Source organism: Saimiri boliviensis, chromosome 19 (assembly GCF_048565385.1).
Source record: "Saimiri boliviensis isolate mSaiBol1 chromosome 19, mSaiBol1.pri, whole genome shotgun sequence".
NCBI lineage: Eukaryota > Metazoa > Chordata > Mammalia > Primates > Cebidae > Saimiri > Saimiri boliviensis.
Window position 1 is genome coordinate 45,543,734 of NC_133467.1, and position 24,794 is coordinate 45,568,527.

Here is a 24,794-nt window from a genome sequence, read left to right on the forward strand (position 1 = left end):
CTGTCTCCTACTCACTCTCTGTATCCATTTGAGTCCAACTTCTGTTCCCTTTCTCCACTGAGACCACCTTTAATGAGGACACCATTCATTTCCCTATTCGATGATCCAGTGGTAACTTTTCAGTCCTACTTATTTTTATTTTAAATTTTAATAGATTTCTTTTAGTTTCTATTGATATGTAATAGTTGTACCTATTTGAGGGGCACAGGTGATATTTCGAGACCTGTAAAGCAGTGGTCCCCAACCTTTTTGGCACCAGGGATCGGTTTTGTAGAAGACAACTTTTCCATGGGCCTGGGGGCAGGGGGGTGCTCTCAGGATGATTCAAGCACATTACATTTATTGTGCACTTTACTTCTATTATTATTATTATTAATTGAGATGGATGTTTGCTCTCCTCACCCAGGCTAGAGTGGAATGGCATGATCTGGGCTCACTGCAACCTCTGCCTGCTGAGTTCAAGCAATTCTCCTGCCTCAGCCTCCAAAGTAGCTGGGATTACAGGTGCCTGCCGCCACATCTGGCTGATTTTTTGTATTTTTAGTAGAGATAGCATTTCACCATGTTGGCCAGGCTGGTCTCGAACTCCTGACCTCAGATTATCTCCTGCCTCACACCGCAAAGTGCTGGGATGATAGGCATAAGCCATTGTGCCTGGCCTGCTCCTATTATTATTACATTGTAAAATATGACAAAATACTTACACAACTCACCATAATGTAAAATCACTGAGAGCCTCAGCTAGTTTTGCTGAAACTAGATGGTCCCTCTGGGGGCAATGGGAGACTGGGAGATTGTGATAGATTATCAGGCATTAGATTTTTATAAGAAGTATGCAGTTGCAGGGCATGGTGGCTCATGCCTGTAATCCCAGCACTTTGGGAGGCCAAAGTGGGTGGATCACAAAGTCAGTAGTTTGATACCAGCCTGGCCAACATGGTGAAAACCTGTCTCTACTAAAAAAATATAAAAATTAGCCATGTGTGGTGGTATGTATCTGTAATCCCAGCTACTCAGGAGACTGACGCAGGAGAATGGCTTGAACCCAAAAAGCAGAGGTTGCAGTGAGCCAAGCATGTGCCACTGTACTCTAGCCTGGCAAAGAGTGAGACTGCATCTCAAAAAAAAGAAAAAAAAAAAAAAAAAGAAGCAGCAGCAGGCAGCCGAGATTCCTCACATGTGCTCTTTACACTAGGGTTTGTGCTCTTATGAGAATCTAACACTGCCATTGATCTAGAGGTGGAGCTTAAGTGGTGATGCAAACAATAAGGAGTGGCTGTAAACACAGATGAAGCCTCATACACCTGCCCCCTACTCAACTGCTGTGCTGCCTGACCAGTTCCTAACCGGCCTCAGACTGGTACTGATTCATGGCCAGAGGGTGTGGGGACCCCTGATGTAGAGAGTATGTAATGATTATATCAGGGTAACTGAGATAGTCAGCACCTCAAATATTTATCTTTTGTATTGAGTACACCACAATCCTTGTCTTCTAGCTGTCTTGAAATTTACAAATAAAGTCTCATTCACTATGATTTCCCTTGTGTAGTATTGATTACTATCACTTATTCCTTCTATCTAGGACTTCTTGTCTTTCATGCATTCCTTTTTAAAATTATTTTTATTTATTTTTGAGACAGTCTTGCTCTTCCATCCATGCTGGAGTGCAGTGGCATGATCTCAACTCACTCCAACCTCCACCTCCAGGGTTCAATCGATTCTCCTGCCTCAGCCTCCTGTGTAGCTGGGATTACAGTTGTGCCACCATGCCTGGCCAATTTTTGTATTTTTAGTAGAGATGGTCAGGCTGGTCTTGAACTCCTGACTTCAAGCAATCTGCCCGTCTCAGCCTCCCCAAGTATTACAGGCATGATCCACTGCACCCGGCCATTCATTCATTCTTTTTTTTTTCTCTCTGTAATCTAGACTCAGATGACACATTCATTCATTCTTACATTAATTTATTCCATTAAGAACTACTGCCTGGTTATCATATCCCTGTTAGGGTTCTAGTCTTTGGGGAAACAGCAGTGAACGAAACAGTTTCTGCTGTCTGAATGGATCCATCACTCTAATGAGAAGGAGAAAGACAGGCAATGCACAAACAAACCAGTAACACAGACAGCACATTAGGTAGAAAGCGCTATGAAGAATAAATACTAAAGTAGGTGCAGCCAGGTGCGGTGGCTCACGCCTGTAAACTCAGCATCTTGGGAGGCCAAGGTGAGTGGATCGCTTGAGATTAGGACTTCGAGATCAGCCTGACCAACATGGTGAAACCCCATTTTTACTAAAAGTACAAAACTGGTGGCACCTGCCTTTAATCCTAGCTACTCGGGCGGGAGTATTGCTTGAACTTGAGAGGCGGAGGTTGCAGTGAGCCGAGATTGCACAACTGCACTCCAGCCTGGGGAACACAGCAAGACTGTCTCAAGAAGAAAGGAAAGGAAGGAAAGGAAAGGAAAGGAAAGGAAAAAGGAAAGGAAAAAGAAAAGGCAAGGCAAGGCAAGGCAAAGCAGGTGTGGGTGTAAGGTGCACTAGCATGAGCAGGGTTGCAGTGGTGGGTGGTGGATAAGGTAATCTGGGAAGCCTTCTCTGCGAATGTGACAGAAGTGAGGGGTGAGTCCTGGGAACTCCTGGGGAGAGATTTCCCACAGTGGGAACAGCAGTTGTAAAGGCCCTGGGGACAGAGTGTGCTGCAGGGGATCAGGGAACATCACAGACTCGGGAGGCTGGAGTGAAGCCAGGAGATGATGAAGGAAGATGGGGATGACAGATACCAGAGCAAGGTGACAGTGACCTTGCCAGGGATCATCACGACTTGGGCTTTGACTCTGAGGAAAATGGGAAGATGACCTGAGGTCAGGAGATCGAGATGAGCCTGGCCAACATGGTGAAACACTGTCTCTACTAAAAATGTAAAAATTAGCCAAGTGTGGTGGCATGTCCCTATAATCCCAGCTACTCAGGAAGCTGAGACAGGAGAATTTCTTGCATGTGGGAGGGGGAGGTTGCAGTGAGCCAAGATTGCACCACCCCAGCCTGTGCAACAGAGTGAGACTCCATCTCAAACACACACACACACACACACACACACACACACACACGCGCACACAAAAGTGGAGGACTGGATTTGGCCTGGGGGTCACAGTTTGCAAGCTCCTGCCCAAGCCATAGCTCCAGATGCATATATTCTGTGTCTTGGACATCCCTGTCCAGACCCTTTGGTGAGGCCCAGAGAGGGGAAGCAATTAGATCAACATCACCCAACAAGGCAGGGCAGAGTAAGACAGGACTCTAGTCATCTCATTCTCAGTTGTTGAACAGACCCTCACAGCCAATCCCTACCATGACTCCTTGAGTCTCTCTTTGTGTCCATTTCTATTTATTGATTAGTGATTATTCATTGAGCACCTAGTATGTGCTTGACCATGAGCTCAGCCCTTCTTCTTCCTCACTTCCCTGACCACTCCCTGCATTTCTCCATCACGGTGCCCATGATGAGTCAGAGACCCAAATGACCCCCAATTGCAATGCCTCCCTGACCCAAAAGACCCTGAGACTCTCACCTTCTCCCTAATTGAAGTGTGGACTCCCCCAGGAAAGTTATCCACATCTGGCCCACAGGGCACAGGCCTCTAGGACTCTCTCAAGCCAGGCTGGGTCCAGCTACTGCCTGAGGCACACTTTCTCCACCACAGAGGTGTTCTGCATCCAGGCCTCCTGGAGCATGTAGGCCACCGAACACTAAAACACGACTTACTTTGGTCACAGAAGGATGATGGGGAAAGACATATGACAGGTTTTGAGGAGCAGTGGGAGCCGGGCTCTGGGTGGGTGCGTGGGTGCGTGGTTGAGAGAATGAAAGTGAGCTTGGCTGAGATGGGGAGGGGTGGAAAGGCAGTGAGGAAGGGGGACTTTCAGGATGATGGGGACATCCTAGCACACAGGAAGGGGGTGGCCTTACTTGGATGCTCACAAACCCTTCCACCTTTGACAGCGCCCCAAAGAGGATGGACAGCAGGGAGGACTTCCCTGTCCCCACTGGACTGACTAAAGGCAGGAAACAGCCCTGGGACATGGTGAGGTTTATTCTTTGAGTGCAAGAAAGGAGACATGACATTGGTTAGGGCCCAGCCCTCATCTTTGAGGAACGGCGAGCCTCAGATGGAGACGAGCTTTCCTGCTCCAGGACTCTAAGAGCACCTGTGGGGCTGTTCCTTTCCCAGTCCTTGTCTGGCTATTTGAGCAACCATCCTGTGCACATCTGTGCATGTGCACATGCATACACACATACAAAGTGTGTACACATGCATGTACACTCATTTGCACACTCATACAAGCATGTTAGCATGCACATCAACACACACAATGTAGGCACAAATCTACGCAACAAGCACATATGCATACCCAAGCAATCCATGTTCACACGCATACATGTGTGCACACACACCATGCACACACAAGCATGAATGTCCACCCACGTGCACAGAGTTGGCAGTACCCTGAGGGTTTCACCAGCCTGGCCTCCTGCCTTGGCTCCTGCAATAAATAGGCTCTTTCCTCCCCTCCCTGCCCCTGCTCTTGGTTCTGCCCTACTCCTGTCCATGTCCCATAGCCCATCCTCCACCCCGTGACCAGAGGGATCTGTTAAAACCCAAGTTGGCAGTGGCTCATGCCTGTAATCCCAACACTTTGGGAGGCTGTGGTGAGTGGATCACCTGAGGTTGGGAGTCTGAGATCAACCTGACCAATATGGAGGAATTTCATCTCTACTAAAAAATACAAAAATTAGCTGGGTGTGGTGGTGGATGCCTGTAGTCCCAGCTACTTGGGAGGCTGAGGCAGGAGAATTGCTTGAACCGGGAGGTGGAGGTTGCAGTGAGCTGAGATCACACCACTTCACTCCAGCCTGGCAACAGAGGCTCCATCTCAAAAAACAAACAAACAAACAAAAAACCCAAGTCAGCTCTTAACACTTCCCAGCTGAACCTGTTAGCACACCCATTTCACTCAGGGTCAAAGCTAAAGTCCTGATGATCATGAACGACATCCCGTCTCCGTCCACTCTGTGCCTCAGCTGCTCTTTCTTGGCCATGCTGACCTCCTTGCTGTTTCTTGAACACAGTAGGTCAGTGGTTCTCAACTGCGGATGACTGCATCCACCAAGAGTCATTTGGCAAGATCTACATATTTATGGATGTCACAACTGGTAGAGGGTGATGCTGGCATCTAGTGGGTAGAGACTGGGAGTCTACTAAACATCCCATAATGCACAGGACAGAACCCAACAATGAAGTTTCAGCCCAAAATATCAACCATGCTGAGGTTGGAAAACCCAAGTCCAGGCATAGTCCTGACCCAGGGCCTTTGCATATGCCATTCCCACTGCCTAGAAGGCTCTTCTCCCATGCCAGCCATGGCAGCTTATGCCTGTAATCCCAGCACTATGGGAGATGAGGCAGGTGGATCACTCGAAGTTGGGAGTTGGAGACCAGCACAGCCAACATAGTGAAACCCCATTCTACTAAAAATACAAAAATGAGCTGGGTGTGGTGGGGCACACCTGTAATCCCAGCTACTCGGGAGGCTGAAGCAAGAGAATTGCTTAAACCCCAAAGGTGGAAGTTGCAGTGAGCCAAGAGCATGCCATTGCACCCCAGCGTGGGTGACAGAGCAAGACTGTTTCCAAAAAAAAGCAAAACTGTTCTCCCAGACACCTGCACGGCTCACTGTCTTTCCTTATGATCTCAGCTTGAATGCCAAGCCTTCCCTCACTAGGCATGCCATCGTGCTCTGTCCCCTTGCCCTGGATTCCTGTTTGGACCTCACCTCTACCAGCACATCACCCCAAGACAGCAGGGCCCTTGTCTGTTTCTTTCACCCAATCCCCAGTACCTAGAACAGAGCATGGCCCACAGCTAGTGCTCCATCAATGAAGTGACTGAGTGACAGCCAATGCAAATACTGCCCAGGACATATTCTCTCCCTTCTTATGGAGTTTCAGGCCTGGCTGAGATTTTTTTGGCCACAAAGACCAAGCCATGGAATTGGGGGCTGTAGATGATAATGATCTGGGACTGACATATGTGGCACAGAATTGAGCAAAGCCGATTAAGCAAATGCCATTGTCCCCATCTGCAGGAAGTGCAGGTCTATGCTGTCCAGGTCCCCACCTGCAGGAGGTACAGGAGCATCCTGGGAACCTTCCTGGCAGAGGCCCAGCCCAACCTAACCCACCCTCCCATCCCAGGCTGGAAACCTGCACCACCCCTCAGGTGGAAGTCAGCTGGAGCCCTACACAGCTTCTCCCTGAAAACATGAGGCTGGTTTCCATGGGTGTCATTCTGTACCTGTGGAGGCAGGGAGGGCTTTCCTGGAACCAGGCAGAGGTGGCACCATGTATCATGATGCAATCCTTTCTGGCAGCTGCGGGGCACAAGAGGCCAGTTACGGGAGCCCCCTGACCTGGCCACCCTCTGCATCGGGGAGGCCAGAGGCAGAAGCGGCAACAGGAAATCTCTCCTACTGAACAAACCGTCCTGCTGCTCGCTGGCTCCTGTGTGACCCTGCAGGGGTAGGGCGCGTGTCTCACACCTGTAATCTCAGCACTTTGGGAAGCTGAGGTGGGTGGATCACTTGAGGCCAGGAGTTTTAGACCAGCCTGGCCAACTTGGCAAAACCCCATCTCTACCAAAAAGTATGAAAAGTAGCCAGGTGTGGTGGTGGGTGCCTGTAATCACAGCTACTCAAGAAGCTAAGGCAGGAGAATTGCTTCAACCTGGGAGGTTGCAGTGAGCCAAGATTGCACCGCACTCCAGCCTGGAAGACAGAGCGAGACTCCGCACTCCAGCCTGGAAGACAGAGCGAGACTCCATCTCAAATAATAGCAAGTACTTATTAGAATATATATTATATATTTTTAATTACATAACTACAATAATTATCATAACCATTATAATCGGTAATAAATATTTCACTGTGACACGTGTAATTAGATTAGTGGTTCTTGATCCTTAAGAAATAGAATCTCCTGAAAGATTTTCTAAAAATCAAAGCTCTCATGGCTCAGCCCAGATCCATTAAATCCATTCTCACAACCAGCTGCTGTGATGATCAATATGCCCATTTTGCAGATGGAAACACAGAGGCTGAGAGAGGTGATCTACTTGTCAGGATCAACCAGCTAGTCAGTGCTGGGGCTGGGATTTGGACCTGGGCAGTCCAATGCCATCGGCTAGGTTTTTACCACTAGGTGAGTGTTTTTCAGGTACACAGTTTGCCCAGGTTCTTCAGTACAACAAGGGGGAGGGTGGCTTGGTCTGTGGGGTGACAAAAGGATGGGATAGAGGGGCAAGCCCAAGTAACTTGAGTTTGGAGAGTCTCATCATGCAATAATGCTTGCAATGATGCTATTTTCTTTTCTCCTTTTTTTTTTTTTTTTTCTGAAATGGAATCTCACTCTGTAGCACAGGCTGGAGTGCAGTGGCATGGTCTTCGATTACTGCAACCTGTGCCTCCCAGCTTCAAGTGATTATTCTGCCTCAGCCTCCTGAGTAGCTGGGATTATAGTGCACGCTATCACACCTGGCTAATACTTGTATTTTAGTTTGGCCAGGCTGGTCTCAAACTCCTGACCTCATGATCCACCCACCTCGGCCTCCCAAAGTGCTGGGATGTCAAGCATGAGTCACCATGCTGAGCTTGCAGTGATACTTTTTTCTAGCTTGACCAAAATGTTGCCATGCTTATCATCTTGGACTTTCTGCATGAGGACAAGACCTGGTCTGTTCGAGGAGGAGTCCCCCCAATCCCCAGCTCACAGACTGGTACAAGTCTGCAGCCTCAGGAACTGGACCATACAGCAGGAGGTGAGAGGAGGAAAGGCGAGCATTGTGTCACCTGTGTTCATATCCATTCCACATCACATGCGTCCACACTTGATCTCCGCCTCCTGACAGATCAGCAGTGGCATTAGATTCTCATAGAAGCATGAACCCTATTGTGAACTGCACATGTGGGATATCTGGGCTGCATGCTCCTTATGAGAATCTCATGTCTGATGATCTGTCACTGTCTTCCATCACCCCCAGATGGGACCGTCCAGTTGCAAGAAGACAATCTGAAATCATTCATTACATGTTACAGTGTAATAAATGTACAATAAACATAATGTGTTTGAATCATCCCAAATCCATGCACCCCACCCTGGGCCATAGAAAATCTGTCTTCCGGAAAACCAGTCCCTGGTGCCAAAAAGCTTGCAGACCACTGTGTTACCATGTTCCCAACAGTGCCTTAGGTATTCTACTCAACCATCAGTACCTCTAACTTTCACAGAGATGGGAGTGAGGCTGAAATTTCAAATCTTCTAATGGCAAGGTTAGTTTCTTTGGCAACCAGCCCCACTGAGGCTGTCCAGGTGCCCCCAGCCATCAGTCATCTCATTAGCATACAAAAGACACATCATTTCATACATTACACTCAGGACACTGGGGCAGAGACCACACACAAACTCTTATTATGTTCCAGTAACCCACAGAATGGAAGAAAAAATCTGCACAGTAGATTCTTCATAAGCGTCTGTTATCCAGAATGTATAAATAACTTTTACAATTCAACAACAAAGACAATCCAATCTAAAAACTAATGAAGCACTTTAATACACACTTCACCAGCAAGCACTTAAGAGATGCTTAACATCATTAGTCCTAATTCAAACCAGAAAGAGATACCCCTTAACTCACACTAAAATAGTCATACTAAAAAAAAAAAGTGTTGACAAAGATGTGCGGAAACGTGAACTATTTAACACTGCTTGTGACAATATGAAATGGTGCAGCATATGTGTCAAATAATTTGGAGTTTCTTCAAACAGTTGCAAGTAGATTTGCCATACGACTCAGTGATTCCATTCCTAGCTATATACACCAAAGACCTGAAAACAGGTGTTCAAACAAAAACTCGTATACTCTTTAAATGTGTCAAGATCATAAATATGCAGGAAAGTCTTGGGAACACTGACAGGAAAACTGGATCAAAATGAAAAAACACATTATACTCCCAAGCAGGGCAGGAGGTAAAAGTGAAATGAGTTTGTGAACTGAATTATCACATAGGAACCATGCTGATTTCCTGATCTAGGGGTTATGTGGTGGTAACCTAGGAGAGTTTCCATGCTTTGGATAAAGTATACTGGAGTATTTTGTGGGACGCTGCAAATCTGGTACAGCAGTAACTGCTGGGGACTCTAAGAAAAGAAACAGGTTATATTTTGCACTGCTTCTGGAAGTTTCCTAGAAGTATGACATTATTAAAAAGTAAGTTACTGCCGGGGGTGGTGGCTCAAGCCTGTAATCCCAGCACTTTGGGAGGCCAAGGCGGGTGGATCATGAGGTCAAGAGATCGAGACCACCCTGTGGTCAACATGGTGAAACCCCATCTCTACTAAAAATACAAAGAATTAGCTGGGCATGGTGGCATGTGCCTGTAATCCCAGCTACTCAGGAGACTGAGGCAGGAGAATTGCCTGAACCCAGGAGGCGGAGGTTGCGGTGAGCCGATCGTGCCATTGCACTCCAGCCTGGGTAACAAGAGCAAAACTCCATCTCAAAAAAAAAAAAAAAAAAAGTAAATTACTTTTTAAAACAACCATATCAATACTACGCCAGAAAAGCAGAGACATCACCAAAATCCACTATAGAGGCTACGCTTCATCCAAAGCTGTGAACCCTTATAAAAGCCTCAACGTCAACAGACTCCACTTAGTAGATATTATTATACTTATTAGTATTAGAGGCTACTGTGCGGATACATTAGTGTTACGGCACAGTGTGGATATTAGTGTTAGGACATGGTGTACATATTATATTGGTGTTGGAGAACAGTCAGATATTACATTAACATCAGGGAACCATGTGGATAGTATTACATTAGTATTAGAAGCAATGGTGTGGATATCAGATTAGCGTTAGAATATGGTGTGAATATATTGGTTTTAGGGCACGGTATGGATATCATAGTAATGTTAGGGCATGCTGTGATTATTATATTAGAGGTCACTGTGAGAACATATCTTAGCAGCCACTGCGTCTGGATATTGACAATGATATCAGGCTGTAGTCTTAATGATGCGATTTGGGGATTTCATTTTTCTAGATGAATTTCTTCCTTTGCTGAGTACTCTAAAGCTCTCTTCTCTGCATTCAGGGCCATGGAAAGGAAGCATTTTACTCATCAATGAACAAGACTAAGTTGACACAACCCTTGTGCTGCCCTGGCACCTCAGAGGGAAGTTGGTCAGGGGTGGGTTCACGCACCCTCTGGTGGCGCCAGAGCTCAGGACAGACACTCTTACTCAGTTTCTCAGCAGATGTTCACCCCTGCCTGGCTGTCCTGAAATACCTATAAAATTCAATATTCAGTTTATTCAATGTAATAATTTTGGAAACTCAAGCCAAAATGAAGCCCACTGTAGCCATATCCTTCCCAAAAATAGTGATGGAAGACTTTGGAAGCCATGTAGAATGAACTGAATATATACACAAAATAAAAAAAAACCAAAAACCTACTCAAAATAGTCCAGAGGTGGTAATATAAAATGCAAAACTATAAAAAATCTAAAAGAAAATCTAGATGACATTGGGTTTGGTGTTGAGTTTTAACACACAACATCAAATGCCAATTCATGAAAATATTGATAACAGACTTTATAAAGCTAAATATTCTACTGTGGAAAATTGTATTCAGAGAATAAAAAGACAAGACAGATGTGAGAAGATATTTACACAATACATAGGTGATTTTAAAACTGGTTAAATATCTGAACAGATATCCAACCACAGCAAATATACCGATAGTAGGCTGGGCATGGTGGATGCCCATCTCTACTAAAAATACAAAAATTACCCAGGCATGGTGGTGCATGCCTGTAATCCTAGCTGCTCGGGAGGCTGAGGCAAGACAATTGCTTAAACCTGGGAGGCGGAGGTTGTGGTGGGCCAAGATCACACCATTCCTCTGCCCTACTGTATATGTAAAAATGCAGATTCACTGAACCAGACTAAATTGTATTCACTGGAAGGTTGATCAAGGATTCAAAAGAATGCAACCTTTTGTTTTATCTACTTCTGACCTAGAAGCACCCCCACTTCCTACTTCCAGTTGTTCCTCCTCACTGAATCAAATGACTGTACATCTTATGCATATTGATTGGTGTCTCCTGTCTCTCTAAAATGTATAAGAGCAAGCTCTACCCTGACCACCTTAGGCCCATGTTGTCAGGACCTCCTGAGGCTGTCATGGGCGTGTCCTTAACCTTGGTGAAATAAGCTTTCTACTTGACTGGGACCTGACTCAGATATTTTGGGATCACAATCCACAGTCACCATGGTGTGACAGTTGACTACAGCATTCAGTACAGAGACGTGCTATACAGGTTTGTAGCATGGGAGCAATAGGCTATACTATATAACTTATGTGTGGAGTGGGCTATACCATCTAGGATTTAAAAAGACACTCTATGGTGTTCAGACAAGGATGAAATCACCAAGGACAAATTTCTCAGAAAGAATTCACATCAATAGAAGATGCTTGAGTGTATTTTAAATGGTTAAAGCCTAGAAGAAAAAAAAAAGAAACTCAACTCCTGTTTTGGTTTAATAACAAAGCTTAATAGAGTTAACATATTTCATCTAATCTAAGATGCTAATAATTAACAAACATTATTTTATGCACCATCACAAATAGGTTGCCAATTAAACTTTCTGAATAACAACAAAAATGTGAATTTACTGCTATTCATGCCAGTAAAGTAAAATGAAAATGAATTACGGTTTTGACATGTTAAAGTAAAACAGGAGGAAGCCGTTAGCCTGAGGTCTTGCAAAGGAAATGGAAACCGAATTGGAGGCATTAAAACTGACTTTAAAACAGGAGCAAACCAACCAGTCAATGACAATAAACCCAGCTGCTAGTTGGCTTTATGACTGTTGATGCTGAGGGAACCATCCCCACAACAGGCAGTCGCCTAGGTGGAGCCAAGGAGAAACCTCACTTAGCTGCCACCACTAACAGCTCAAAGTCCCAAGCCCTGTTTTCCATTCTGGTGCTTCAGGTGTGATTCACAAATCATTCCTTTGCTTAAATAAACAAAATTTATTTTGCCTAAAATTCTCTAACCCCTAAATCCTAACGACTAACTGGTAACCCTAAACTTTAACCCTGACCCGTATCCCTAATCCTCACCCAAAGCCCTGAGCATACATTGGTTTCTGCGTTTGCACTGATACGTCACTGTTGATGATTCAAACTGCTGTATGGCGGCCGCAGGAGCAGCGCGGACTTTACAGTAACGCGCGGACGGAGGCCTTGCATCAGCATCACAGCTGTTTTCTACACGAGCACTGCGGGTGTTGTATTCACATTCCGGATGTCACAGCTGCCTTAGGAACGCGCCATTGCGTTCCAAGGCTGCGGTGTGCACCTCGCACTGCCGCCACGTGGCCTTGGCTCGGGAGAACCTCAGCGCGCAGGACTCTGAGGGGCTTTTGGTGTCCAGGTTTCCACACCGAGATCTTCCTACTAGTCTCTGACCCTAAGCAGTCAGGCTGCAAACAGGAAGGATTTTACTCACTGTGGACGCGGCCCAGAGTCGTCCCCAGGTGAGGCTGTGCCCGCTAGGTCTGTGCTGTGGAGAACGCAGCTCCGCCCTGACGGGGCCCCGCAGGTCTGCACTGAGGACGACAGAACTCCGCAGGCCGCCATGACGCAAGGCACGCCGGGACCGTGACGCCGTCTGAAAAGGCGGCTCGGGCGCCCCCTGCTGGCGGCCGCCGGGCAGTGCGGGGCCCTCTCGCTCCCGGTGATGTGCCCGCGCCCTCTTCCGGCGACGAGGGCCACGGCAGGGCCCTCCCACAGTGAGACCCGAGCCCCAGGGTCTGTGCTGAGGAGGTCGCAGCTCCACCTCCAAGTGCCCCCAGATCAACGCTGAGGAGAACACAACTCTGCAGACCACGTGGGCGGCAATGATGCACCTCGGGGGGCGGAACCTCAGGACTCTGAAAAGGCTGGCTTGGGCGCCCTCTCCTGGCGGACCAATGCAGGGCCCTCTTGCTCACACTGCCGTGGCAACATGCTCCCTGCTGGCAACTAGGGCAATGCAGGATCCTCAGGCTCACTGAGCTAGGGGGCTGTGCATATGTACACAATGTGCACCTATATGTACATGCATACATACTGTACATCTGTACGTAATGTAAACATGTAAATGTGCACATACTGTACCTCTCTACCTAATGTGCACATTATGTACACGTGAACATGTGTACATTACATATATGTGTACATATTGTACATCCTTACATAATGTGCACATTATGTAAACGTGTATATTTTGTACAGCTGTACATAATGTACATAATGTGCACAAATATGTACACATGTACATATAGTACATATGTACATTACGTACATGGTTACACATTGTAATACCAAAATAAATTAAAAGTACATAATGTGTACAATCTGTATATTTACCATGATATTACATATTGTATATATATAATTGTAATTACATATATCATTGTGATATTACAATAATGTATATATCATACACATGTGCACATAAATGTACATATTGTATGGATTATGTACATTTATTGTACATATGTATTGTGTACACATATGTACATCACAGTAAAGGTACATATGGTACATATTATATACATTTATTGTAATATCCCAATAAATGTACACATTATGAGTATATTCTGGGATATTATTTCTAGTATATTAGATAAAAATTACTCCTAATATCAGGGTGGGTATACACCCATGTGTGTATATCTTGTGATATTATCCATCATATCCTAAGTAAGTATTACTCTCACTGTGAAAGCAAGTGTACACTCTGTGACTGTTCCATTATCACAGGCGGTGTACAACGCTTCTGCGATGTGGTTACTAATATCCTGGGGAGAGTACCCTGAATATCGCAGGAAGTGTACACCACCACTGTAATATTGTTTCTAACACATCCAAAAACGGAGAGGATGTTACTCCAAGTATCTCAGGAAGTGCACAAACCCCCAGTGATATTGTTCCTAATAACTAAGGGATTACAGATAATAATACTCACAATCCGACTGGGGCTGTACACCCGTCCTGTGATGTTGTTCCTAATATCCAGGGAAGGAGAGGATGATGTTACTGCCCATAGGGAAATACTCTCAGTATGGCAAGAGGTGTACATCAAGCTCTCATATGGTCACTAATGTACACACACACACACACACACAAAATTATATTGAATTAAACATTGCAAGGGGTGAAAACCCCCTGTGCTTTCAATCCTAATGTCAAGGAAGGTAAGGATGACATTTTTGTCAATATCAAAGACATGTAACTAGAACTAGTGTTATTGTGCTTAATATAAAAAAAAAACAGAATAACATTATGATCGCCCTATGATATGGTTCTAAGTATCATATTACACAACATTTTCAAAACAGATGGTCCCTAGGAGCCAGGGTGGGCCGGGGGGCTGCTACAGGCCCTCTACTGGGGTCTGTCGGCACAGCCCCATAGCCAGGGGGTCCTAGCAGCCAGGGTGAGCTGGGGGGCTGCTGTAGGCACTCTGGATGGGGTTGTGTGCACAGCCCCCTAGCCAGGAGGTCCCTAATAGCCAGGATGGGCCGGGGGCTGCTATGGGCCCTCTGGCGAGGGGTGTGGGCACAGCCTCCTAGCCAGGGGTCCCTAGTAGCCAGGGTGGGCCAGGGGCTGTGTGTGGGCACAGCCTCCTAGCCAAGGAGTCCCTAGCAGCCAGGGTGCCCTGGGGGACTGCTACAGTTTTAGCTGTGTATTTTGAAAAAGTTGTCTCTAAGTGCTATAGCTGATGAAATTAGAATGAGTGATCTGTGTCTACTTGAGTTGAGCTTTCTTTTAGTAATAAAGGATTAAGTTCTATTTGAATTCTTTAGAACTGACTCTCATTCTTGTCAATCAACTGTGAATTTTCTGTGTTAATTTCTAGCAGAGGTAATATAGTTAATCCAAAACTATAGGTATATTAAAGTCCAGATTGACAAGTATACTCAACAAACCAGGCACTGAGCTGGAAGAGGGATCTTTTCCCAGTGGGCCTTAAGGCCCACATAAATCCCTGTGCAGAAATCGAGAAACAGAGACAGAAAGGGACTCGCCTAAGGCTTGTCACTTGAAAGTGAGTGGCTGACTGACTGGCAGAGGGCTGGAAATCAAATCCAAATCTCCTGACCTCTAATTTGAAAGGGTGCACTGCCTCCCCAAGGCCCAGTTTCACAGGTAAATAGCTTAACAAGGGCTTTACTGGATTGAAGTCAACATTAAAAGACATCGGAACAGTCTTTGGCCCCTTGTCTCTAACGAGAATTTGCCCAGGTAATATTTTAACACTGGGTCTAACCTGAGAGATCTGGACTTTCAGCCTGAAACTCTTGAAAAGGATTGATTAACTTAGGAGTTCCTGCTACAAAGTAAGAGTCAAGAACCATTTTCAGCAAAGGTGAGCTGACCTCAGTGGTCAATAGGAAATGAGCTGGTTTCAATCACCACCCTCTCACTAATCATCAAGATAAAATTTCTTAAAACATACATGTATTGTGTTTTTCGGAAGGCTGGGGGTTATCCAAGATTCTGAGTAACATGCTACCACAGGAAGGAGATGCTGTTCACGCCTGAAGACAGACACACAGACACACAGACACACACACACATACACAGAGACAGTCTAAACACACAACTGATAGTGTCCAGCCAGATACTTAGCAGTATGAGGAGGGCTTTGAAGTCATTCATGCTCCAAAGGAAAAGACACCTTTCCCTAATTCACACGTCCATTCTCCCTCCTTATCCCCCAATGCTGTCTTCTCCTCAAGCCCACGCATTACTAAGTAGAACAAAATTAGGCAGGGCTATCAGGATAAAGCATTGTCAATGATGCTCTCATTTAAAATAACAGCACAGTCAAATGGAGAGCATGCTTGCATATAAAATGTGATTCTTTCAGACATGGCTCATGATGACTGGGACCACGCCTCCAGGGAGAAGCTCTGCTCCGCAGCCATCCAAGCTGTGTGCCTGGCCACCTCCCAAAGTGCTTCACACTCTCATTTCACCCTTAGAGGCAGACAAGAGGACTGCAAAGGACTCATGTGTCTCCTGTGCTCTCTGAAAAAGACTCCCATTTCTCCTGGGGACCAAAAAGAACAAAAGTTGCTTTTTCTTTGTAGAGCACACAACTTTTCCAAAATACACAGCTAAAACTGTCCTTGATTTAAGTGCTATAGCCCTAGCCCTAGCGCTAAACCTAACGCTAATGCCGAACCTGAACCCTAACCCTAACCCTTTTCTCAAATTGACTTTTCTGGAAACAACTTGTTTGGCCTTGTCTGTAGTCGACTTTTCTGGAATCGACTTACGTTGACTTTTCTCAAATCGACATTTCTGAAATTGACTTGCCTAGCCTTTTCTCAAATCGACTTTTCTGGAATCAACTTATTTGGCCTTGTTTGAAATCGATTTTTCTGAAATCAATTTGGCCTTGCCTAAAACATGTTTTCCAGGATTCAACTTGCCTTTCCTTTTTTGGAATCGACCTGCCTTGTCTGCAATCGATTTTTCTGGAATCCACTTTCCTTGCCTGAAATCGATTTTTCTGGAATCGACTTGCCAGGCCTTGCCTGAAATCTCTTTTCCTGGATTCGACTTGTCTTGCCTTTCTTTTTTTTTTTTGAATCGACTTTTCTGGAATCGACTTGCCTTGTCTGAAATCAATTTTTCTGAAATGGACTTGCCAGGCCTGTTCTCAAATTAACTTTTCTGGTCTGAAATCGATTTTTCTGAAATCAACTTGCCTGGGATTGCCCGAATCTATTTTTCTGGAATCGACTTGTTTGGCCTTGCCTGAAATCAATTCCTCTGGAATTGACTAGCCTTGTCTGAAATCGACTTTTCTGAAATCGATGTGCCTGGCCTTGCCTGAAATCCATTTTCCTAAATCACTTAAAGCGGGGACCATTTTAGCTATTTTAGCTGTGTATTCTTAAAAACAGCCAGGCGCGGTGGCTCAAGCCTGTAATCCTAGCACTTTGGGAGGCCGAGGCCGGTGGATCACGAGGTCGAGCGATCGAGACCATCCTGGTCAACATGGTGAAACCCCGTCTCTACTAATAATACAAAAAATTAGCTGGGCATGGTGGCACCTGCCTGCAATCCCAGCTACTCAGGAGGCTGAGGCAGGAGAATTGCCTGAACCCAGGGGGCGGAGGTTGCGGTGAGCTGAGATTGCGCCATTGCACTCCAGCCTGGGTAACAAGAGCGAAACTCCGTCTCAAAAAAAAAAAAAAAAAAACTTGTCTAGCACTTAAAGCACGGACAGTTTAAGCTGTGTATTTTCAAAAATTTGTCTCTAAGTGCCATAGCTCATGAAGTCAAAATGAGTGATTTGTGTCCCCTTGAGTTGAGCATTCTTTTAGTAATAAAGGATTAAGTTATATTCAATTTTTTTTTTTTTTTTTTTTTTTTGAGACAGAGTTTCGCTCTTGTTACCCAGGCTGGAGTGCAATGGCACGATCTCGGCTCACCGCAACCTCCGCCTCCTGGGTTCAGGCAATTCTTCTGCCTCGGCCTCCTGAGTAGCTGGGATTACAGGCAGGTGCCACCATGCCCAGCTAATTTTTTGTATTTTTAGTAGAGACGGGCTTTCACCATGTTGACCAGGATGGTCTCGATCTCTCGACCCCGTGATCCACTCGCCTCAGAAGCTGAGGCAGACAGATCACATGAGGTTAGGAGTTCTAGACCAGCTTGGCCAATATGACAAAACCCCATCTCTACTAAAAATACAAAAATTACCCGGGCCTGCTAGCATGCACATGGAATCCTAGCTACTTGGGAGTCTGAGGCAGGAGAACTGCTTGAATCCAAAAGGTGGAGGCTGCAGTAAGCTGATATTGAGCCACTGCACACTAGCCTGGCTGAAACGGCAAGATTCCATCTGGAAAAGAAAAAAAGAAAGAAAACCAAAATGTCTGGGAGTGGCAGGGTGTAGTGGCTCACTCCTGTAATCCCAGCAATTTGGGAGGCTGAGGCGAGCAGAGCACCTGACATTAGCAGTTCAAGACCAGCCTGACCAACATGAAGAACACCTGTCTCTATGGAAAATACAAAAATTAGCTGGGCATAGTGGCATGTGCCTGTAATCCCAGCTCCTTAGCTGGATGAGGTAGGAAGATCACTTCAACCTGGGAGGTGAAGTTTGCAGTGAGCCGAGGTGGTGCTACTACACTCCAGCCTGGGTGACAGAGACTCTGTCTCAAAAAAAAAAAAAAAAAAAAATTCAAATAATTTCACACTAGAATAGTTATACTAAAAAACAAACAAACAAAAAAGAGTTGACAAAGATGTGCAGAAACTTGAACCCATAAACACTGCTTCTGACAGTATTAAACAGTCCAGCCTATGTGTAAAATCATTTGGTGTTTCTTCAAACACGTGCAAATAGATTTGCCATATGACTCAATGATTCCATTCCTCGGCATATACTGTAAAGAACTGAAGACAGGTGTTCAAACAAAAACTTGTATGTTCTTTAAGTGTGTCAAGGTGATAAATATGCAGGAAAGTCTGGGGAACAGTGCCAGGAAAAGAAAACTGGATCAGAACAATGAAAAAACACATCATACTCCCAGGTGGTGCAGAAGGTAAAAGTGAAATGAGTTTGTAGACTGAATTATCATGTAGTAACCATGCTAATTTCCTGATCTAGGGGTTATGTGGTGGTTACCTGGGAGAGTGTACTTTGGGCAAAATATACTGAAGTATTTTCTGGGACATTGTAAATCTGGTACAGCAACAACTGCTGCAAATCTAAGAGAAGAAAGAGGTTATACTTTGTACTGCTATTGGAAGATTCTTAGAAGTATGACATTATTGGAAACAAACTACTTTTTAGAACAACCATATCAATACCATGCCAGGAAAGCAAAGACCTCATCAAAATCCATTATAGAGGCTATAGTTCAACCAAAGCTGTGAAATCCTTATAAAAGTCTGCATGTCAACAGAGTTCACTTAGTAGATACTACTGTATTTACTAGTATTAGAAGCTACTGTGTGGATATGTTAGTGTTATGGCATGATATGGATATTAGTGTTAGGACATGGTGTGAATATTATACTGGTGTTAGGCCACGGTGTGATTACTATATTACAGACCACTGTGAGAATACTTGTGAGAATACTTATTAGCAGCCGCTGTGTCTTGGACACTGACAAGATCAGAGTGTAGTCAAAACAGTGGATGTGAGGGTTTCCTTTGTCTAGCTGAATTCCTTCCTCTGCTGAGTACTCTCTAAAGACTCTCTCCTCTGCACTCAGGGCTTTGGACAGGAAGTTTGTTACTCACCAATGAACAACACCAAGTTGACATGACCTTCATGCTGCCCTGAGGAAGATAAAGCTCCTTGCCGCTTCTGGCACCTCAGAGGGAAGTTGGTCAGGGGTGGGTTCGTGCACCCTCTGGTGATGCCAGAGCTCAGCACAGACACTCTTGCTGAGTTTCTAGGTGGACGTGCAACCCCGCCTGGCTGTCCTGAAATACCTATAAAATTCAATATTGAGTTTACTCAATGTAATAATTTTAGAAATTCAAACCAAAATGAAGCCCACTGTAGCCATTCCTTCCCGAAGATGGTGATGGAAGACTTTGGAAGCCATGTAGAATAAAATGAATAAATACAGAAATTAAGAAAAACAAAAACCTACTCAAAATAGTCCAGAGACGGTAATTTTAAATGCAAAATTATAAAAAATCTAAAAGAAAATCTATATGACATTGAGTTTGGTGTTGACTTATAACACAAAACATCAAATGCCAATTCATGAAAATATTGATAACACAGACTTTATAAAACTAAGTATTCTACTGTGCAAAACTGTATGCAGAGAACAAAAAGACAAGAGAGATGTGAGAAGATAATTACAAAATACATATGTGATTTTAAAACTGGGTAAATATCTGAACAGATACCTAACCAAAGCAAATATACTGATAGTAGGCTGGGCATGGTGGCTCATGTCTGTCATCCCACAACTTTCGAAGGCTTAGACGGGTAAATAATCTAGGTCAGGAGTTCCAGACCAGCCTGGCCAACATGGCGAAACCCCATCTCTACTAAAAATACAAAAATTAGCCAAGCGTGCTGGTGGGCACCTGTAATCCCAGCTACTTGGGAGGCTGAAGCAGGAGAACCACTTAAACATGGGAGGTAGAGGGTGCAATGAGCCAGCGTCGTGCCATTGCACTCCAACCTAGGTTACAGAGCAAGAAAGACTCCATCTCAAAAAAAAAAAAAATTGTTAATAACGTATCTGACACATGTTGATATTCACGAGGGGAAACTAGTTTGGGTCTACACAGGAAATCTGCATTTTCCTCCCAATTTCAGTGTGAATCTAAAACCAATTTAAAATAAAACCTTTATTTAAAAATTACAAATTTTTAAAAATATCTGCTTACTTATTTGTACTAATAAGTAGTAATTGACACTAACTACTACTTTTCAAAACAAGGGCATTCATTATGCTGCAAAGTAATTTATGCAAACATATATAATTTCAATGAAATGCCTATTTTACAAGATTTATGTTAAAATAACACATCCATGTAAACATATTTATCATATCTTTTTTCTTGTGGTGTGGTTCACTCTCTAGGAAATCTGGTCACCTTAGAACCAAGGAAAGACTTCAGATTTTGGAGACTATTTCAATTTACAGCGGGACATTTTCAAAAATATAACTTTTAAAAAAAAAAATAGCAATTGATTGTGACTGAATCACTTATTATAATGAATGCTTGTCTTTGTTTTGTTTCCCAGCATTCCTTTTAGCTACAATACAACAAAAGCAAATATTTGCGATTGGAAAAAATATTCAAAGGAAGACTGTAAAGGGAATTTGTGACCACAATTATTCAATGTTTCATGACGATGCTTTCTAATACTGAAAAGTTTAAAGGGATAGTCAAAGTTATTCCCCCAAAGATGCTTTGAAGAAATCGATGAAACTAGAGAAACAAAAGTGGCAGGACAATCAATGCGACTTTAGATGTCACTGTGTCTTGTGAGAAAAAGTAATTTACCTTCAGAGGATCGCCAAGAATTACTGGAAGCCCAGACTCTGGAATGTATCTAAATTTAGTTGTTAATATCACTAGCAATGAATGTGATAAAAAGGGATCTCTGTTTTATTTGTGTAATACAATACCAATGCAGTATTTAATGCTCCAAGGAAAACAAGTTATACCTGAAATACAGTTGACAATATCAGAATCAAAATAAGCTTCCTGACCAGGCATGGTGGCTCATGCCTGTAATCCCAAGACTTTGAGAGGCCAAAGCAGGCGGATCACCAGAGGTCAGGAGCTCAAGACCCACCTGCAAACACGGAGAAACCCCATCTCTACTAAAAATGCAAAAATTACCCAGGCTTGGTGGTGCATGCCTGTAATCCCAGCTACTGGGGAGGATGCGACAAGACAATGGCTTAAACCAGGGCAGAGGGGGGTACGCTAGGCCAAGATCACACCATTCCTCTGCCCTACTGTCTATGTAAAAATGCAACTTCACTGAACCAGACTAAATTGTATTCAGTGGAAGGCTGATCAAAAAATTGAGAAGAATGCAACTTTTGTTTTATCTACTTCTGACCTAAAACCACCCCCTAGCCGCCTTCCTACTTCTAGTTGTTCCACCTCACTGAACCAAATGACTTTACATCTTACACATATTGATTGGTGTCTCCTGTCTAAAATATATAAAAGCAAGCTCTACCCTGACCACCTTGGGCCCATGTTGTCAGGACCTCCTGAGGCTGTGTCATGAGCATGTCCTTAACCTTGGCGAAATAAGCTTTCTACTTGACTGAGACCTGACTCAGATATTTTGGGATCACAATCCACAATCACCATGGTGTGACATTTGACTACAGCATTCAGTACAGAGATGAGCTATACAGGTATGGTATGTAGCCTGAAAGCAAGAAGCTATACCATATCACTTACGTGTGAAGGGGGCTACACCATCCAGGTTTTATAAGGACACTCGATGGTGTTTGCACAAAGATGAAATCACTAAGGACACATTTCTCAGACAGTATCCACATTGTTAGGAGATGCTTGAGTGTATTTTCATTGGTTAAAGCCTAGGAGGAAGAAAAAGCAACTGAACTCCTGTTATGGTTTAATAGCAAAGCTTAATAAACATTTCATCTAATCTAAGATGCTAATAATTAACAGACATTATTTTATGCAAATCACAAATAGGCTGCCAATTAAACTGACTTTCTGAATGACAACAAAAACGTGAACTTACTTTTCTAATGCCAGGAAAATAAAATGAAAATGAATTATGGTTTTGATATGTTAAAGCAAAAAACGAGGAAGCCGTTAGCCTGAGGTCTTGCCTAAGCAAATGGAAACCGAACTTCGAGGCATGCAAACTGACTTAAAAACATGAATAAACCAATCAGTTAATGACAAAAAGCCCAGCTGCCAGCTGGCTGTATGACTATTGACACTGAGGGAACCATCCCCACAACCGGCGGTCACCCAGCTGGAGCCCATGAGAAACCTCACTCAGCTGCCACTGCTAAGAGCTCGAAGCCCCAAGCCCTGTTTTCCGTTCTGGTGCTTCAGGCATGATTCATGCAACATTCCTTCCTTCAAATTTGCCTAAAATTTTTCTAACCCCTGTATCCTAACCCCTAACTGGTAACCCCGAACGCTAACCCTAATCGCTAGCCCTAATCCTCACCCTAAACCCTAACCACACGTTAATTTCTACGTTTGCACTGATATGTCCGTGTTCAGTATTGAAACTGCGGTACTGGCAGGGCCGCATGACTAGTGCGGATTTTATAGTAACATGTTTGGACTGAGGCCTTGCGTTAGCATTAGGTGTTTCCTACCTGAGCACTGGGCTTATTGTATCCGTATTTCAGAGGCCATATCTGCCTCAGGAACGCTCCATTTGTCTTCTGAGGCTGCTGGGTGCACCTCACACCGCAGCCGCCTGGCCTTGGGCGGGAGAACCCAGGTGCGCAGGGTTCAGAGGGGCTTTTCGTGTCCAGTTTCCCACACAGAGCTCTTCGTACTAGTCTCTGACCCTCAGCAGTCAGGGATGCAGACAGGAAGGATTTTACTCACCGTGGACACGGCCCAGAGTTGTCTCAAACCAAGGCTGTGCCCTACGTCTGTGCCGTGGAGAACGCAGCTCCGCAGATTGCCCTGAAGCGATGCGATGCACGCTCGGGAGCCCCCTGCTGGTGGCCAGGCGGTGCGGGGCCCTCTTGCTCATGGTCCTGTGTCTGCACCCCTCCTGATGGCAGCTGGGGCCACCGCAAGCCCCTCTTGCAGTAAGAACCCCGCCCCAAGGTGTGTGCTGAGGAGGACGCAGTTCCACCCTCACAATGCCCCCCAGTTCTGTAAGGAGGAGAATGCAACTCTGCAGACCGTTGTGACTCAATGCACGCTGGTGATGTGACAGGATGTACATCGGTGGAAGAGCCTCAAGAATCTGAAAGGTGGGTGTGGGGGCCCCTACTGGGGGCCTGCACTGCAGGGCCCTCTTGCTCACGATGCTGTGCCCACGCCCCCTTCTGGCTAGATCCACTGCAGGGCCCTCTGACAGTGTGGTGACCGGCATCACCTGCTGGCAGCTGGAGCACTGCAGGGCCCTCTTGCTCAGTGTAGTGGCAATATGTCCGCTGCTGGCAAACAGGGCAGTGCTACATCCTCTTGCTCACAGTGTGGTGCCTGTGCTGCTGGGCACTCTTACTCTCGGTGTAGTGGGGTCACGCCCCCTGCTGGCCGCTGGGGCACTGCAAGACCCTCTTGCCCATAGCGTCCTGGCAACACTCCCGTGATGGCAACTAGAGCACTGCAGGGTTCTCTTGCTCATGGTGTGGTATTCGCTGGGATTACAAGCGTGTGCCACCATGCCTGGCTAATTTTGTATTTTTAGTAGAGACAGGATTTCTCCATGTTGGCCAGGCTGGTCTCGAACTCCCAACCTCAGGTAATCTGCCCGCCTCAGCCTCCCAAAGTGCGGGGATTATGGCATGAGCCACCTAGCTCGGCCTAATTTTTTGATTTGTCATAGAGACGGGGTTTTGCCATGTTACCTATGCTGCGGGGTTTCCTTCTGATGAGATGAAAATATTCTGGAATTAGGTAGAGGAGATGGCTGTACAGCATTGTGAATGTACTAAAAATGAACTGTACACATTAAAATGGAAGAAATGGTGACTTATACAAATTTTATTTTGATTTATTTATTTATTTATTTATTCTGGTCCGACATTACCCTAGGCTTGTCAGTCAATATTTTGATTTTTTTAAAAAGGACAATGATGAGTTGAAACGTTTAAGGGCCTATCAGTAGAAACAGTAAGAAGACAGCGCATGGCTGGGTGCGGTGGCTCACGCCTGTAATCCTAGCACTTTGGGAGGCCAAGGTGGGTGGATCACCTGCAGTCAGGAATTCAAGACCAGCCTGGCCACCATGGTGAAACCCTATCTTTAAAAAGAAAAAAAGACAGTGCAGAAGAGGGCAGGGCTGAGACTCAAGGGAGTCAAGGGAGACAGCACGTTCCCCGCGGCCTCCTGCTGTCTGCGGGGCGCCTGGAGCCCTGAGCCCCGCTCCTGCCTGACCCCCCGCCTGCTGGCTGCTAACCATCTGGCTTCTGCGGCTTCT

At 45.1% G+C, this 24,794-nt stretch overlaps 1 long non-coding RNA gene across 1 annotated transcript in view; it reads right to left on the minus strand.

Moving 5' to 3' along the window:
• The window catches only part of LOC141582230 (uncharacterized), a 69,212-nt gene extending 46,004 nt beyond the window's left edge, over positions 1-23,208 (minus strand). The window contains exon 1 of the long non-coding RNA XR_012515036.1: positions 23,008-23,208. This is a non-coding gene — a long non-coding RNA (uncharacterized LOC141582230). The remainder of the gene's footprint in view (positions 1-23,007) is intronic.
• Positions 23,209-24,794: the final 1,586 nt, after the last annotated feature.